The sequence below is a fragment of the Rhinatrema bivittatum genome, chromosome 7, assembly GCF_901001135.1.
Source record: "Rhinatrema bivittatum chromosome 7, aRhiBiv1.1, whole genome shotgun sequence".
Lineage (NCBI taxonomy): Eukaryota > Metazoa > Chordata > Amphibia > Gymnophiona > Rhinatrematidae > Rhinatrema > Rhinatrema bivittatum.
Window position 1 is genome coordinate 301,375,458 of NC_042621.1, and position 15,602 is coordinate 301,391,059.

The window sequence follows — 15,602 nt, forward strand, 5'->3', positions numbered from 1 at the left end:
GTGTCTTCTCCTCACTCTGTTTTTATGCCTTTGTCTGGTGCTGATAGATTGACTGGATGCAATCTGTAGGTGATCCATGTAGACCCCTGAGCCTGGGGACTTACCCTGAGTTCTAATTGGGCAGGAGTTCCATGTCATTCCACCGATCGATCAGCATCGATGGAGCCTCAGACAGTAAAGGGATCGAAGACTACACCATTCCTGTTGGTGGGGGAGAGCTCATCCTCCCCACATTCTAAGGAACTAGTCTACACAGGCAGGAGCCCTGGACGATGTAGCCTCCCCTCCTGCTTGCCAATGATGGCAGTCCAGTCTTCTTGTGAGAGAGAATGAGCAGGAGCCTGGGCAAGCAGAGTTGCTGCTGCACCTTCGATGCCATGCCTGGTAATGGTTGTCCATGCATGTTCGTGCCAGCGTACTGATGGTCTAACATATCAATGTCGGAGCCAATTTGGGGACCAGGATTGACATTGAGCTCCATGGTTACCCTTGTCGCCATCAAAGTGCATGACCGCCCTCGACGCTGTAAGGGCCATTGACTGTGGACGCCATTAAGCACCATGCATGCTGTTGATTGCCCTGGCTAGTGGTGGGAACCCTTCCGTGCCAAAGGCATCAGCAGGCGCTGTCATGCGCAATGGGCGCTCGATGCACTGGAGGAATCACATCGACCACAGCGTCAAGCGCTACTCTGCTCTCCGCCCTCAGGCATTGCATTCCAGACCACATCAGGGACCAGGACTGTCATCGAGCGCCATGGTCACCGTCGATGCAATCGAGGTGTATGGCCACCCTAGATGCCATCAAAGTGCAGGGCCGTCCTTGAGGCCATGGAGGTTATCGAGCATGTTTGCCAGCAATGCCATTTGTGGCTGCTCTCGACGATGTCAAGCACCATTGCCACCAGGGAGTACCGGGATTGTCATTGAGCATCTGGTTGTCCTCGAGGTTGTTGACCGCCGGTGTGCAGTGGTCCTGAGAGCCCTCGAGCGCTTTGGAAGTTTTAGGCTGACTGGGCTTTGGCCCAGTGTGGCACAGTGCGTCGAGCACCGGAGTCACAAGGCACCCTGGAGCATTGAGGCATCCAAGGTGAACCATGGTCCGGTGCCATCGAGGCTATCGAGTGTTGGGTGACAATGAGCCCCTTTGTAGTGTCTGGAAGGAACACCAAGGGGCATCAAGGTGCTCCATTGATGGTGTAAGGCCATCGGGTGCCAAGGGTGCTGACGCTGTCGGGTGCCGGGAGATGCCATACAGCATGAAGGGCGCTGGGGTCGTGGGGCATTGGAGGCCTCCCGGGGCTTCAAGCACCATTGGTGCTATTGAGGCTAGCATCAGCCATAGGTACTGGCATGGACGCAGTCGAGCCCGTAGCATTGACGCCCTCGGGCGCATAACTGTGCCGAGGGAAACTGTCGAGAACACTGGCCATCATCAGTTCCTTTGGGCATCAATGCCTACGCCTTCAGGCACCACAGGTGTCATCAGTACCGCCAGACCATTGACATCTTCAGGCACCAGTCTCCATCGGTGCCACTGACACTCGTACCATTTTCAGCCTGTGCTGTTTGCGAGTCATTGACACCTTTGGGCACCAGGTACACCCTGGGTGCCGCCCAGCTGTTGATGTTTTCAGGTGCCTGGGATGCCATCCATGGTGCTGCATGCTATCGAGCATGCCAGGTGGCTGTGGCATGGTCAAGTGCCATTGGTGCCCTTGGTGCTGTCTCAGTGCCATATATGCGATCCATCACTTGTGAGAGCCGAGGGCACCATTGGCACTGGGGGGCTCCATTCCTACTGTGGGCACTGGTAAACACAGTAGGATGCCACGAGACACCACCACAGAGCACCATGGGTGCTATCTGTTACCATGGGCTTCCCTTCTGCCATTATGCGATGGAAAGGGTGATGAGCCATTCAGATCCCCAATTCAATGAAAGTGATGAGCCTTTTGCAGTATTGTTCTGTGGGTACCATGGGGGCAACACAACCCACCATCAGGGACGGCCATAGTCAGAACCGCAGGGGTACTGGGGACACTGTCGTCACACTGTACATGCTGACTCCATTAGGAGTTAGTGTGACAGTGGAGTGCATCATATGTAGTCAGGAACGACGGGGTTCCTTTACTTCTCCAAGCATCTCAGGCGCTGGCGGGCGCCTTCTCTCTGTTGCTGCCATGCACAGCCATGCTAGAGATATCGGGACTTCCTCATCTGTTTCGCACCTTAGGGTGCGATGAGATACTAGTGAGTAGGATGCCATCACACACACTTGGATTCTACACACAAGCGCGGTGATGGAGTGTCCGCAGGATGGTGTACCGCCACATGAGTACTGGTCATCGTGTTTTTAAAAGTGGAGGGTACTATTCTTCCAGTTGCCCTCTAGTGTAGCTGGGTGTGTGCTTCCTTTGTGGTGCGCACAACAGGTTGTGGACCACTGCCACAAGACTGACCTAAAACTGCATTCCTGGTTGAACCACTAGGGGCATGGATACCAGGAGAACAGTGTCGGGAGTCTTTCCCTCCCACAGTAGAGAGATATGTCTTTTGACCTCTCCCATGTTAGCTTACATTGAATGGGAAAGCCTCTAGGGCTCCGTCCCTTGTAGGCCTGTCACCAAAGTGGAGCCTCAATTCTTTTGCATCGGTGCACTTCCTTGCAGGCCAGGACCTGTGGGCACTGGGGGAACAGCAGCAGCGGTCGTTGCACTGTTCTTGCTGGTCCATGGATCACTGTGGTGGCCTACCCGTTAACAGGGTAGCCACCTGCTGCTGATTTGGTTGCTTATGAACCTCAGCGATCAGTGACAGTAACCAACTCTCTCCTGGAGAGTAAAAAGGGGTTTTGGGATAAGGAGGCCCCAATTCCTGTTGCTTTCCTGTCCCTTTGGAAAGAGGAGAAACAACTGAGTTTTTAGAGGTGTCCTTTATGGGTTCCATCCTGTGATGTCACCCATATGTGAGGACTACCATCCTGCTTGTCCTGTGAGAAAGTATGAGTAATGTTGGGCAGTCTATGCCGCAAACAGACTGACCCTGCCCTGGTACCCTCGGGTTGCAGGTTGGTAAAGAATCCTGTTTCTACAGGGGTTTGCACTTGCAGCATCCCTGCATTCTGTCTCTTGGTGGAGAGTTTCTGGATTTATTCCCCAGGAGGTTTGCTCTCAGTTTTGGCTGTTCCTATCATGCTGAGAGGACTACCCCGGGAGGTAACTCCCTACTGAAATCAGCAGCTAGTTGTTTGGTTGGGGGTTGATAAATACAGTCTAGTGGCTTTTTATTATCCCTGCAGCCCTCAGGGTCTGCTCCTTGTAACTTCTGTTTGTAATGTCAGATTGGAAGGGGAGAAAAGCTAGGGCATTCGAAGTATATCTTAGTGTGTACCTGCAGGGAATGGTACACTAGGTTTTCCCTGTTTTTTCACCAAGTTCTAGCCAGTACTGCCTTTAGCTTTTCATACTTCACTGGGTTGACTAAAGTATATCCCTGTTCACCTGTGCTATCCTGTGGACAGGATGGATAGACCTACCCTTGACAAGGTATAGCATGGCTGTCTTCAGGTCTAGCTTAACGCCCTACTTGGGGTTTTTTGGGCTAGTGATCCCATTTCAGTGATTGCCTTTCATCCCCTGACACTCTTGCCCTCTGTCCTGGGTGGTCAGATCTGTCTGGTACTTTGGCCACAGACCTGACCACTGTTGCTGCTTCTTCTTCCAAGTTTTGCTTGGATTTTTCTGCCAATTGTGCTTATCAGCCAATCATTGGACACACTTCTGCATATGCATTCTCTCCTTTATTTATTTATTTATTTATTTATTTATTTAACATTTTTATATACCGGGCTTCATGCAGGATTGCATATCAGCTCGGTTTACATTGTAACTGAAAAAAGACATGCATAAAGAACGCAATTTACATAGAACAGGGACTAAAAAACTTGGAACGAATACATGGGTAAAATTAACTTAACATAGTATAAAAAATGTGAAAACTGGAAATTATCTTGATTGTGAAGTGTTATGTTTCAGGTTTGATTGAGAGACTATGGATGGAATGTTTGCTAGTGCGTGGAAGATGAGGTGCTTTATTAACATGATTCGAACGCTTGAACAAAAAGCCAGGTTTTTAGTCTTTTTTTGAAGTTGATAGGGCAACTTTAGATGCTAGTGGCCTACAGTTTCTTTCTAGAGGGCTTTCTGGCCCCAGTTGTTTTTTTGGTTGTCATGACACCAAAGCAAACTGGGTAGTCTTAGTCCAAAAGTTCCTCTCTTGGTTGATTTTCTAGGCTTTTTTCCTGTATCCAGGAGGTTCTAGACCTACTTTGCTTGTTAGGATTTGCTGATCCAAAACCAAGACTGTAAGTGTCCCATGAGGCCAAGTATGCTTCTCACTGGACGTCCACATCATGCCCCTGCCTTCATCACCTCTGCTACACATTGGCGTTTTTGTATCTCAGTCCGTTCTATGGTTTTCTTCTGTAGAACCCAACTCTTTTCCCACCTGGACCCATTTTTGGATCAGCTGCCTCACAGGCAAAAGGGAGAAAAGTGGTGCTTTCAGCACTGTGGGGTTCCCCGCTTTGTCCTGCACAGGCAGCCTATAGCTATGAGGACTGCCATCCTGCCTGTGCTCGGAGAAAGCAGAGTTGCTTACCTGTAACAAGTGTTCTCCGAGGACAGCAGAAAGTTAGTCTTCACAAAACCCACACACCTTCCCTGGGAGCTGATTTCTCCATGCATTAGCTATATCAAGGACTGAGGGACTCTGCCTAGGGGGCCGAGTGATAACTACAGCTGCACATACTCAGTAGAGTATGTTTGAAAGCTCTAGATTCTTTGAGATCAAAATTCTGGGCCGGGATCCATCCAACAATGTCACCCATGTGTGAAGACTGACATCCTGTTGTCTTTGAAGAATATCTGTTACAGACAGGTAAGCAACTCTGCATTACCTGGTTTTTTTTTTGTATTTTTGAAATGGATTGTTTATGCATTCATCTGCAGCGTGATCAAGTGTGTACTTTTTAAGCAATTGAATATGTTTGCAAGTCTAGAAATTGCAGATTTTTGCAAGTATTAGTGTTAATGTGGACACAAACGTTTGGTTTGAAAATAACATATCACAAGATAAAAGCACTATTTTTGAGACCTACAATTATAATCCTAGGACATTGTTCGTTATGCAGCTTTTACTGTAATGACTTAAGATCCCTTACATGAAGGTCTATATACCCATTTTTATGAATGAGCTAGGAGATAAATATTGTTTGATATGGAAATACCTATAGTACCTGTATGTAAATCCCACTGCAATGTCATGAAAGGTAGAATATAAATAAAAAATTATTATAAAAAATTACATTCCGACTTGATAGAGCAAACTTGCCATACTAAAACAGCACTAACTCCCCGGACTGTAAACAACAAAAATCCTACCTATAAAAGGCAACACTGCAGATATTATACTTGGCCCTAGAACACCAATGCACTTCCTACTGAGAAAACAGTATAAGTCAGACTGCCACAGTTCCCTTCACAGAAACTAAACACTAGTAAAATATCTCTCCTGTCACACATGCAGAACTGAATGCAGACCCTTTCCTAATATAGAACAAGGGACCACAAATTAGAAATGGAAAAATATAGACAAACTGAACTGAAAACCCCAAGAAGATAGATTTTGTATGCAGTGCAATACTGAAGAAAGAATAGAAATGGACTTTCCCCTATACTGTGCAAAATATAAACACATCAAAGTTGTACATTTCCCAAAGATGACATATTCCAATCAAACTTAAAATAAAATGTTTTCTATCTTTGCTGTCTGGGCATTTTATTTTTTTCTAATCAGGGTGGTCTACATTTTCCTTTTCCAGGGTCTCCTTTCCATTTTTTGTTTCTTCTCTCTTCTGTTTTCTTCAATTCCTCCCCTACATCTGTCTTTGACATTGAACTTATCTAATTTTCTCTGCCTTTCTGTTCACTCATAATTAGATTTCACCATTTCCTTCTGCCCCTCCAGTTCTTGTTGCCCCGGCTTTATACCTCCCTAATTCTCATTTCCATTGACACTTCTCAGCCTCCATCTCCCCTCATTGATCTCCAGATATCTGGTTTAAATGTCCTATCTCCCCAACTTCTGCCTGCTTCCTGACTCTCTCTTCTCCACCATTCCCAAGCTGACTCTCATCCCAACCATTTCTCTTCAGGCTTTCCTATATCCATCTCTTTACTGCATTTTCCTTGCCATTTCTCCATAGCATTTATTGCTCTGCACCCTCACTTCTTCCCATCCTACCTCTCTGTCTCTTACTCCCATTATCCTTCACAGTTCTCATAATCTTCCTATTTTTATCTCCAGCCTACCTACCAGCTTTCTAACTTCCAGTCTCATCCCCTTCCTAGCCCTTCTTCCCATATCTCTCTCTTCATCTCCCCCATTTCCCCTGCTTTCCTTCCCCAGTCTGTTGTTTCCCCCTCAGTCATTCATTCACTTTCTAGTCCCCCATTTTAACTTTCTATATATTTACATTTACCTTTATTAGGTTTTTAGACTGCCTAACACAGAATGGTCTAGGCAGTTAACAATGAAACATGCATAAAATAATTGACAATAAAAAGAAAACATAAAATTACATTAAAAAGAATAAAAGAATAGCAATTAAAATACTTTCAAATCATAAAACTAAAAAATAGGCAGATTTAAACAAATGGGTCTTGAGAAGACCTTTGAACTTTTTAAGAGTCACATTTTCGTATTTCGAGTGGGAGGAGATTCCAGAACATAGGTCCGGCAATGGAGAAGGAGCATTTACGTGTAATACAGAGATGTGCTGCTTTTGGCGAGGGGACTTCAAGAAGGAGGTTTTGTGATGAGCGTAGAGAACGAATGGTAACATTTGAGTAAGGAGTTGGCCCATGGACAAGAGATGTCATTCAGAAGCTTATACATTATCGTTCCCAGTTTATATTTGACGCGTTTGGGTATGAATAGCCAATGGAGATGAATTAGAGCTGGTGTAATGTGATCTGAGCATTTTGTGTCAGACAGGAGTTGTGCAGCCGAGTTGATTAAGAGTTGGATAGCTGCTTTTATCTTGTGATACTTGTTATTTTCAAACCAAACTATTAACAGCCTTAATCTACTTTCTTCTCATCCCCTCACCAGTTCAAGCCCCTTCCCTGTCACTAACCCTCTCCCATGGCTCCAGTTCCTTTCTTCTACCTCTTCATCCTGTCATCCCTAATCCCCTCTCCAGTTCTTTCCCCATATCTTCCCTTTATGGCCCCCTTCTGCCACAATTTGGTCTCTCTCAACCCTTCTCCCCTATATACTCTCAATTTTCCCTCCACCCAGATGTAATACTTTCTCCCTCTGTTACAGCAATCCAAGTCCTAATTTTCTCCATTCTTCGTTTTTTTCTATTTGTGGTCTTACTTCTTTCTATTCACTCTTTTTATTCCTCTCTGTGTTCACCCACCACCACTACTTGTTGGTCTCCCTCTCTGTCCCCACACCATCACCTCGTTGGTCTCCCTCTCCATATCCTCCCCCTACAACCACCACCCCATGTAGGTTTCACTATCCCTCCCCCATTATCCATATGATGTAGTCTCCCACTGTGTGCTCCTGTTACCCAGTACTTGCACTCTTCTCCCCCTGCTGTATTCCCAGCTCTTCTTTGGGATTCCCCAAGGCCAGGAGGCGCAGTGCTTAATAGTGCATCAGCTTTCTCTGCCACAGGGGGCCAATCTCATGGTCTAAGTCAAGAGATTCCATTATTTCATGACTTATACTGCTAGCCTGGCTCATATGGCAGAGAAAGAGCTCCTCCTACCAGCCATATGTATGGAGGGGGAGAAGAGGAGAATGGAATACCCAACCCACCAGGCATTAGAAGTTTAGCCTTGTCATACTGGGCACCTGTGATCACCATGGCTGACCAACCCAATGGGCAATGCCCAATGCACCTTGTCTTATGGCTCCCTACGCAACCACCCAGCTCACCCTAGCCAAAGGTCAGCCGCACCCAGAGTGCAAATTAAAAAGAAAACACTATTTTGTTTCTATGTATTCACTTGTTAGGGGTAGAGCTCGCAGTGTGCAGGGACACCCCTGATGAGTCTTTAGTTGGTGATGGCTCCCCAATGTTTTTTAAATATGCTTTAACACTCAATCAGGATAAAGAGGCCTGGAGATATTTTGACAGTGGTGGAATCATAACTGCTCCCACCACCATCACTGGTGGAGAAAACCAAAGAGAGAGAAGCAACCGGAGCACTCCCAATTGGCTCCTGAAAAATTGTTGCTTACTTGTGGCTACAGAGAGCCCACAGCAAACCCAGCAGTGAAGAGCAGTGCTGCTGTGAGCTATCCAATTCAGGCAGTAGCAGCTGCAGAGAAAGGCAGGTAGTGGGCAGTGGCGAGTTTGTGGGGCTACTGCAACAGATAGTGAAGTTTGGGGGGGGGAATATAGGAGACAGTAGCAAACCCAGAAGCTCCATCAGTTGCCCTGTGCCAGCAGTGTGAGCATCTTTTAAACTCTCAGGCTGGCACTTGACTGCACAGGAACAATTTTTCTGGAGGAATGAAAAGAGCCACATGCGACTCTTGAGATGCCAGTTGGCCATCCCTGCTGCGGGCTATACCACTTAATTGGGCATTACTACAAAACAAAAAAACAAAAAACAAAGTCCAAATGTCAGCTTGGCCTATGACAGTCATTACAAAGACTGAAAGAGGTTGAGGCAAACTTCCTGGCATAAACCCATTAACAAACTTCATTTTTAACTGGAAGATGGTGAGTAAAATAACTGGATGATTAGAGATTGTTTTTCATGATGATAACTGAAGTTTTATGTTGTAAATTATGCTTTAGTTTTGTTTAATTTCATGTATTGTAATTTGATGTTTGAATTTTGTGCATTGCTTTGGGTGATTTATTGAAATCTGTAAAGTGATTAACAAATATTTTTAAATAAATACATACACTTTCCTGTTATATTTTGAAAAATTTGATAGACAAATTGATGTTTATTTCCCCTCTCTTTCTCGCCCACCCTTTTATTCAGCTGCAAATTACTTTCTTCTTTTAATGAGTAGAAGGCAGTGATGCTTAGGGCAGGTAAACAAGCTGCTTACCCACCAGCAAAGCCCCATTGAAAAATGCCCCTCTCACTGAAGTTAAAAGGTTAAAATCTCTGTTCTCCCCTCTTTATTTCCTACCCCCAGTTTTTGCGCCCCTGTTATAATGTAACTTTTTTGCTTCTTCAATCTGTCTCTCTTGTTATTTGGTTACGGTTAACTGCTTTGTTCGATGTAAACCCAGTTGATTTGATTTGTATCAAGAAAGTCAGTATATAAAAGCCTTAAATAAATAAATAAATAAATTAAATAAAAGCATGCACACTCTCACAGAATAAAGTACTTTTTACTCTTGTCCAAAAAGAGGATGAAGCGAGGTAGAGAATGGTCAGAGGAAGGAGAGTCTGTGCGGGGAATACATTTTGAAAGTCCCATGTGGACGTTCTGCAGACACATCGCACCCGCTATCCCACAACAGCAGCCAGATTTTGAAAGTGAAATTCCACATGGGGTTTCCTTTATAAATACCCAGACAGGCCTGCAGGTACAGTGCACCCATGGGCCTGAAAGCACCACAGACTATATAAAAATTACTCTGTCATAATGCTGCTTGTTATACTACTTGGTTTTTTACTAATTAGTTGGTTAGTTTTTTTTTTAACTTTATGATTTGGGTTTTATAGGTTTTTATTGTATTTTACTTTATTGTATAAATTTATGTTTTTCTACATCATTATGTTGTATATCACATTGAGTTTATGTTGCATATGCATAGGGATAACTTGCTGGTGCGGCTGTTACTACCCTTAACCAATAAGCCTTGATGCTTTTGATGTAACTCCCACATTGTTCTTTGCTTCAAAGCAGGGGGAAAAAGAGAATTGGATTCAGAGAGCAACTAATGAGGGCCCCCAATACTTATGGTCAGGGGAACTGATAAGCATAGGGGTAACTAGCCTAGAGCAGCAGTTACTACCCTTAACAGAAGCCATGGGCTTACTACCCTTAACCAACTAACCCTGATAAATTTGATGCAACTGCAACATCGCTCTCTGGAGGGAAGGTGGCAGGAAAGAGGAATTATATTAAGAGACAACCAATAGGAGCACTGACTTTTTTACAGACTGGAGTACTGATGCGTAGACATAAGAAAAAAAACACAGGACTGCTTCTACAGCCAAGTCCATAAGCAAAGCATGTCAAGAAGCACTGTCTGAATTTTCAAGAACACTCATCACCCAGAAAAACCCTTAAGAGAAACATGGGGTTTCAGTCCAGACCATGGGTTATGTCCCCCCTTCCAGCAGATGGAGTCAGAGCAAAAACTGAAAGGGCGGTCCCTCATGACTGGTGCGCCCTCTGTAAACCTTCAGTATTTCTCTGACTCCAGCAGATTCGGGTTGCACCTTCGGTTCTCCCATTTTCTTTCTGTGTGAATAGTCTTTGTTGATTTATTTCTCCTGTTTTCTTAACACTTTTTACTGGGATGGATCTTATTTAAAAAGAAAAAAGAAAGGCAAAGGCTTTTCATTGTAGCTTTGCTCTACTTTCTATGGGCTGTCCTGCTGCAGGCTTGCAGGCAGAGCTTTCATTCAGTGACAGACCTGTCATCTTTTTTTTTTATTTATTGCTGTATCGTTTTGGGGGTAAGTTTGTTAACTTTCCTTTTATAGGGCTGTCATTTGCTGCCTTTAGGGGTGAAGTTGGTGATCCAACCTCTCCCCCTCGATATCGAGCCACTGCCCAGAGATGTCGTTTCTTCAGGGCAGCCCCTAAGCTTCAGAGACGCGACATCCCTCTGGCTTGCAAAAAAAAACAAAAAACGGAATGGGTCGTTAAAGTTAGTCAGGCAGCGCAGGACTTTGATTTCGTTCCTGCTATCGAAAGTTTTCGGAGGTCTGGGTTCCAAGCCCTTCTTTACGTGCCTCCATGCCGCGGCTGACACGATGTAGTGCCTGGGGGGAGCCCGGATCGCCACTCTTCCGGGAAGGCCTGTGTGCTCAGTTCCTCCCTGGTGGGGAGGGCACCTTGAGCCCTAGAGGGCAGTCTGTTCGCACGCAAATGCACACCAGGCTCTGAGGAGGTCAGCCCGGTTCCCATCCAACGTGGGAACAACGGCCATCTTGGATCCACTACTTGCTGCTCCAGCACTGCCTCCCAGGGATTCAGACCCGGACGGAACTCATTCTCCTCCAGTTCTCTTTCCAGCGCACCTCCCCGACGCAGAGCCGCCCTCAAAGGACCCTCCGGCCCCCCCCGGCCATCCCTCCCCCGGAGCCTTTTTCCACAGAATTTATTCTGTTCATGCATGGGGCTTATTTGGCAAGGCTTAGCCAGCACCAGGATGCTGTTTTGGCTCCCCCTCCTCCTCCTAAAGTGGTCAGTCTGGGGGAACTCCCGGATGTGGCAGGGGGACCTCAGGGATCGGTACTGTCACGGCCCGGTATAGCACCAGTATTCTGGCTCTGCTGTTCCAGCGGCCCCTTCGGGATCCTCTAGGGTTCAGCCGGTTGCCCATCCAACCGGTCCTGACCCTCCACCCCCGACAGACCCTGCAGTGGACCCTGATCTAGATGACCCGACACCCTTGGCGCAAGTCGAAGGGGATGTTCCTCGGGTTCTATGCCTTTTCCAGAGCGATGAGATGGTTCTGCTTATCACACATGTCCTGGCCGGATTAGATATTGAGGCCACCCAGGAGGCTTCTGCCACCAGCACTGCACCGAAGAGAGAGGATCCCATCCTACCATGGCTCAAGCCGCCTTCAAAGACTTTCCTTTTCATCCTATGCTCCTCCAATTGCTGTCCAGGGGGGTGGGAGACTCCAGAGGCTTAGATAGACTGTATCCACTCCCCGAGGAGTCCTTGGAACTACTTTAGGTACCGAAGGTGGAAGCGTCAGTATCCGCAGTCACGGGTAGGACACCTATTCCTGTGTCTGGAGGAGCAGCCCTCAGGGATTTGCAGGACCGCAAACTTGAGGTGTATTTGAAGAAAGTGTTTGAGGCGTCCGCCTTGGGAGTTCGGGCTGCAGTTTGTAGCTCCCTGATGCAGCGTGCATGACTCCGGTGGGTCCAACAATTACTTGGGACTCAGGACCTGCCTCCAGGGGAGGCACAACAGGCAGAAAGGCTAGAAGCCGTCATAGCGTATGGCGCGGACGCGCTGTATGATCTTCTCCGGGTGCTGGCCAGATCTATGGTTTCCATAATCTCAGCTCGGCGCCTCCTCTGGCTCAGAACCTGGTCCGTGGATTCCTCCTCCTAGTCTCAACTCGGCTTCCTTCCCTTCAAGGGTAAGTTGTTGTTTGTAGAGGAGATGGAGCAACTTATTAAGTCGCTCCGGGAGCATAAGGTACTTAAGTTACCGGAAGATCGTCCTCTGAGATCCAGAATGTACAGCTCCGCACAGAACAGTTTCAGAGGTCAACTGTGCTTCCGTCAGGTGCGGCCAGTCTCCCACAGGCCTCCCTCGTCTAGATCGCAGTCCTGGTCTCATTCCTTTCGGGGATGAAGATCAACCCGAGACACCCTCGCCCAAGGGACTGCACTACATCTTCACAATGAAACATTGCTGGCCCACTCTTCGATTCCCCGGATAGGAGGACGCCTGTCGCTCTTCTCCGAGGAGTGGGTCACAATCACCTCAGATCAGGGCATCCTGGATATTCTACAGCGCGGTTACGCTTTAGAATTTTCTCGACCTCTCAGAGACAGGTTTGTCTTTTCTCCTTGTGGACTAAGGAAACAGGCCGCAGTACGTTGGATGCTAGACCGCCTCCTGATTCTGGGAGCCATTCTTCCGGTGCCACTAATGGAACAAGGACTCGGCCATTATTCTGTCTACTTCATAGCCCTCTAAGCAAGAAGGCTCCTTCCGGCCGATCCTGGATCTCAAGATGGTCAACAGGACGCTCAAGATACCACACTTCAGGACGGAAACTCTGCACTCAGGGATTGCTGCGGTGCACCTGGGAGAGTTCCTGGCGTCCTTGGACATGACGGAGGCTTATATCTTCATATCCCCATCCTGAAGGAGCATCAGCGCCTCCTTCACTTCAAGATTTTGGGGCAGCACTTTCAGTTCCAGGCCCTGCCATTCGGCCTGGCAACCGCTCCTCGCACCTTTACCAAGGTGATGGTAGTGGTGGCGGCAGCCCTGAGGAAGGAATAGATCCTGGTCCCTCGACTTTCTGGGAGCTCATTTCGACATCAAAGTAGGCACAGGCTCTCTTCATCTGGAGCGGGCCCAATCGCTCCTTGCTCAGGTTCAGTGTTTCGGGACCTCAGACTTCCCACAGCCTGGGACTATCTCCAGTTGCTAGGTTCCATGGCCTCCACGACAGATGTTGTGCCTTGGGCCTTTGCCCACATGCGTCCCTTATAAAAAGCATTACTCTCCCATTGGAAGCCGGTATCTCACAAATTTCAGGCTCCTCTGCCGATACTGCCCCTACCCAAGGACAGCCTGTCCTGGTGGCTTGATCTGGATCATTTGCTTCGAGGAGTAGAGCTCGAGGTTCCACAATGGGTACTCGTTACACAGATGCCAGCCTTATCGGCTGGGGCCAGTGTGCGGTCGGCACTCGACGCAGGGTCAGTGGACACCAGAACAGGCAACTTGGCCAATCCACCATCTAGAGACAAGAGCGGTCCCGTCTTGCACTGCGTTTTCTGCCCCTAGCACAAGACCGAGCAGTCCGGATCCTCTCCGACAACGCCACGACTGTGGCATACATCAAGCGTCAGGGGCAAACAAGAAGTCTCCATGTGACTCGGGAGACGAACAAGCTGATGCCGTGGGCGGAACTCCACCTGTCTCATCTGGCGGCATCTCACATTGCAGGGGTGGACAATGTTCAGGCGGCTTTTTTAAGTCGCCAGCGCTTAGATCCCAGAGAATGGGAACTGTCCCAGGAGGCAGTGGCACTACTCATCACGCGATGGGGGACTCCCATATGGATCTGATGGGAAAGCAAAGGCTCCATGCTTTTTCAGCCGCAGAAGGGAGCACGGAGCAGATGGCATCAATGCCCTAGCCATCCCGTGGCCGAGGAACATCCTACGTTCCATGTTCCCGCCTTGGTCCCTGGTGGGAAGAGGGCTCTGAAGAATAGAGGATCACCAGGGGCCCGTGATCCTCGTAGCTCCGGAGTGGCCTCGTCAGCCGTGGTTCGCAGACTTAGTCAACCTAGCAGTGGACGGCCCACTGCGCCTGGGGCATCTATCGAATCTCCTATGGCAGGGACCAGTATTTTTCGACCAGTTAGATTGCTTCTGTCTAGCGGCCTGGCTTTTGGAACGGCACCAGCTGAGGAGACAAGGGTATCCAGCAGCGGTTATCTCCACTCTTCTCAAGGCTAGGAAGTCTTCCACCTCCAGGTCCTATGTTCGAGCTTGAAAAGTTTTTGAGGCTTGCTGCCAGTCCTCACATCTCTCTCCATGGCGTGCGACCATAGCCCAGATCTTGTCATTCTTACAGCGAGGGCTGGAGAGGGGATTAGCCTACAATTTTCTCCAAGTTCAGGTGGCAGACTTAGGTGCTCTAGTTCATCACCGGGATGGCCCTCCTCTTGCGACACACCCGGACGTGGTCCGGTTCTTGAAGGGTGTAAAGCATGTGAAACACCGATTCGCAATTTATGCCCCTCGGAGAGTTTTGATTTTGATCCTTCGTATTCTTGGCGGGCCGCCCTTTGAACCCCTGTAGAGCGCTACCCTCAAGGACCTGACTCTTAAGACAGTTTCCTTGGTTGCCATCTGTTCCGCTCGCAGAATCTCGGAGCTGCAGGCCTTGTCATGTAGAGAGCCTTATCTCCGCTCTACGGATCCCGAAGTATCCTTGGGTATCTTACCATCTTTCCTACCAAAGGTGGTCTCGTCTTTTCATCTGAATCAGTTGGTGGAACTGCCATCATTCCAGGATGAGGATTCCAAGGAGCTTAGGCGCCTAGATGTCAAGCGAGTCCTCCTTCGATATCTGGACGTTACTAACGATTTCCACTTATCAGATCATCTTTTTGTCTTCTGGAGTGGTCCCAAGGAGGGGAACTAGGCTTCAAAGACCACCATTGCCCGATGGATGAAGGAAGAAATCTCTATCGTGTACACTGGCACGGGACATTAGCCCCCAGACGGCATTAAAGCTCATTCTCTCCGAGCTCAAGCAGCTTCCTGGGCAGAAAGCCGAGCAGTCTCTCCGCAGGAATTTTGCTGAGCGGCCACTTGGAAGTCTTTGCACACTTTTGCGCATCACTATCGCTTGTATCTGCAGTCAATGACCTCGGGTTCTTTTGAGGCTCAGGTCATTCGAGCTGGGATATCAGTGGCCCACCCTATTTAAGGGAAGCTTTGGTACATCCCACTGTCTGGACTGATCCTGGTATGTACAGGGAAAAGAAAATTATTTCCTTACCTGCTAATTTTCATTCCTGTAGTACCATGGATCAGTCCAGATGCCCACACCCTAAGGATTTTGGGGTTTTTTCTTTGGGTTAATCCTTCAGCTTGA

The 15,602-nt window shown here is 47.9% G+C and overlaps 1 protein-coding gene across 3 annotated transcripts in view; it reads right to left on the reverse strand.

The window, feature by feature from the left end:
* Nucleotides 1-15,602, reverse strand: part of SHTN1 (shootin 1) — a 237,435-nt gene that overhangs the window by 32,564 nt on the left and 189,269 nt on the right. The window lies entirely within an intron of this gene.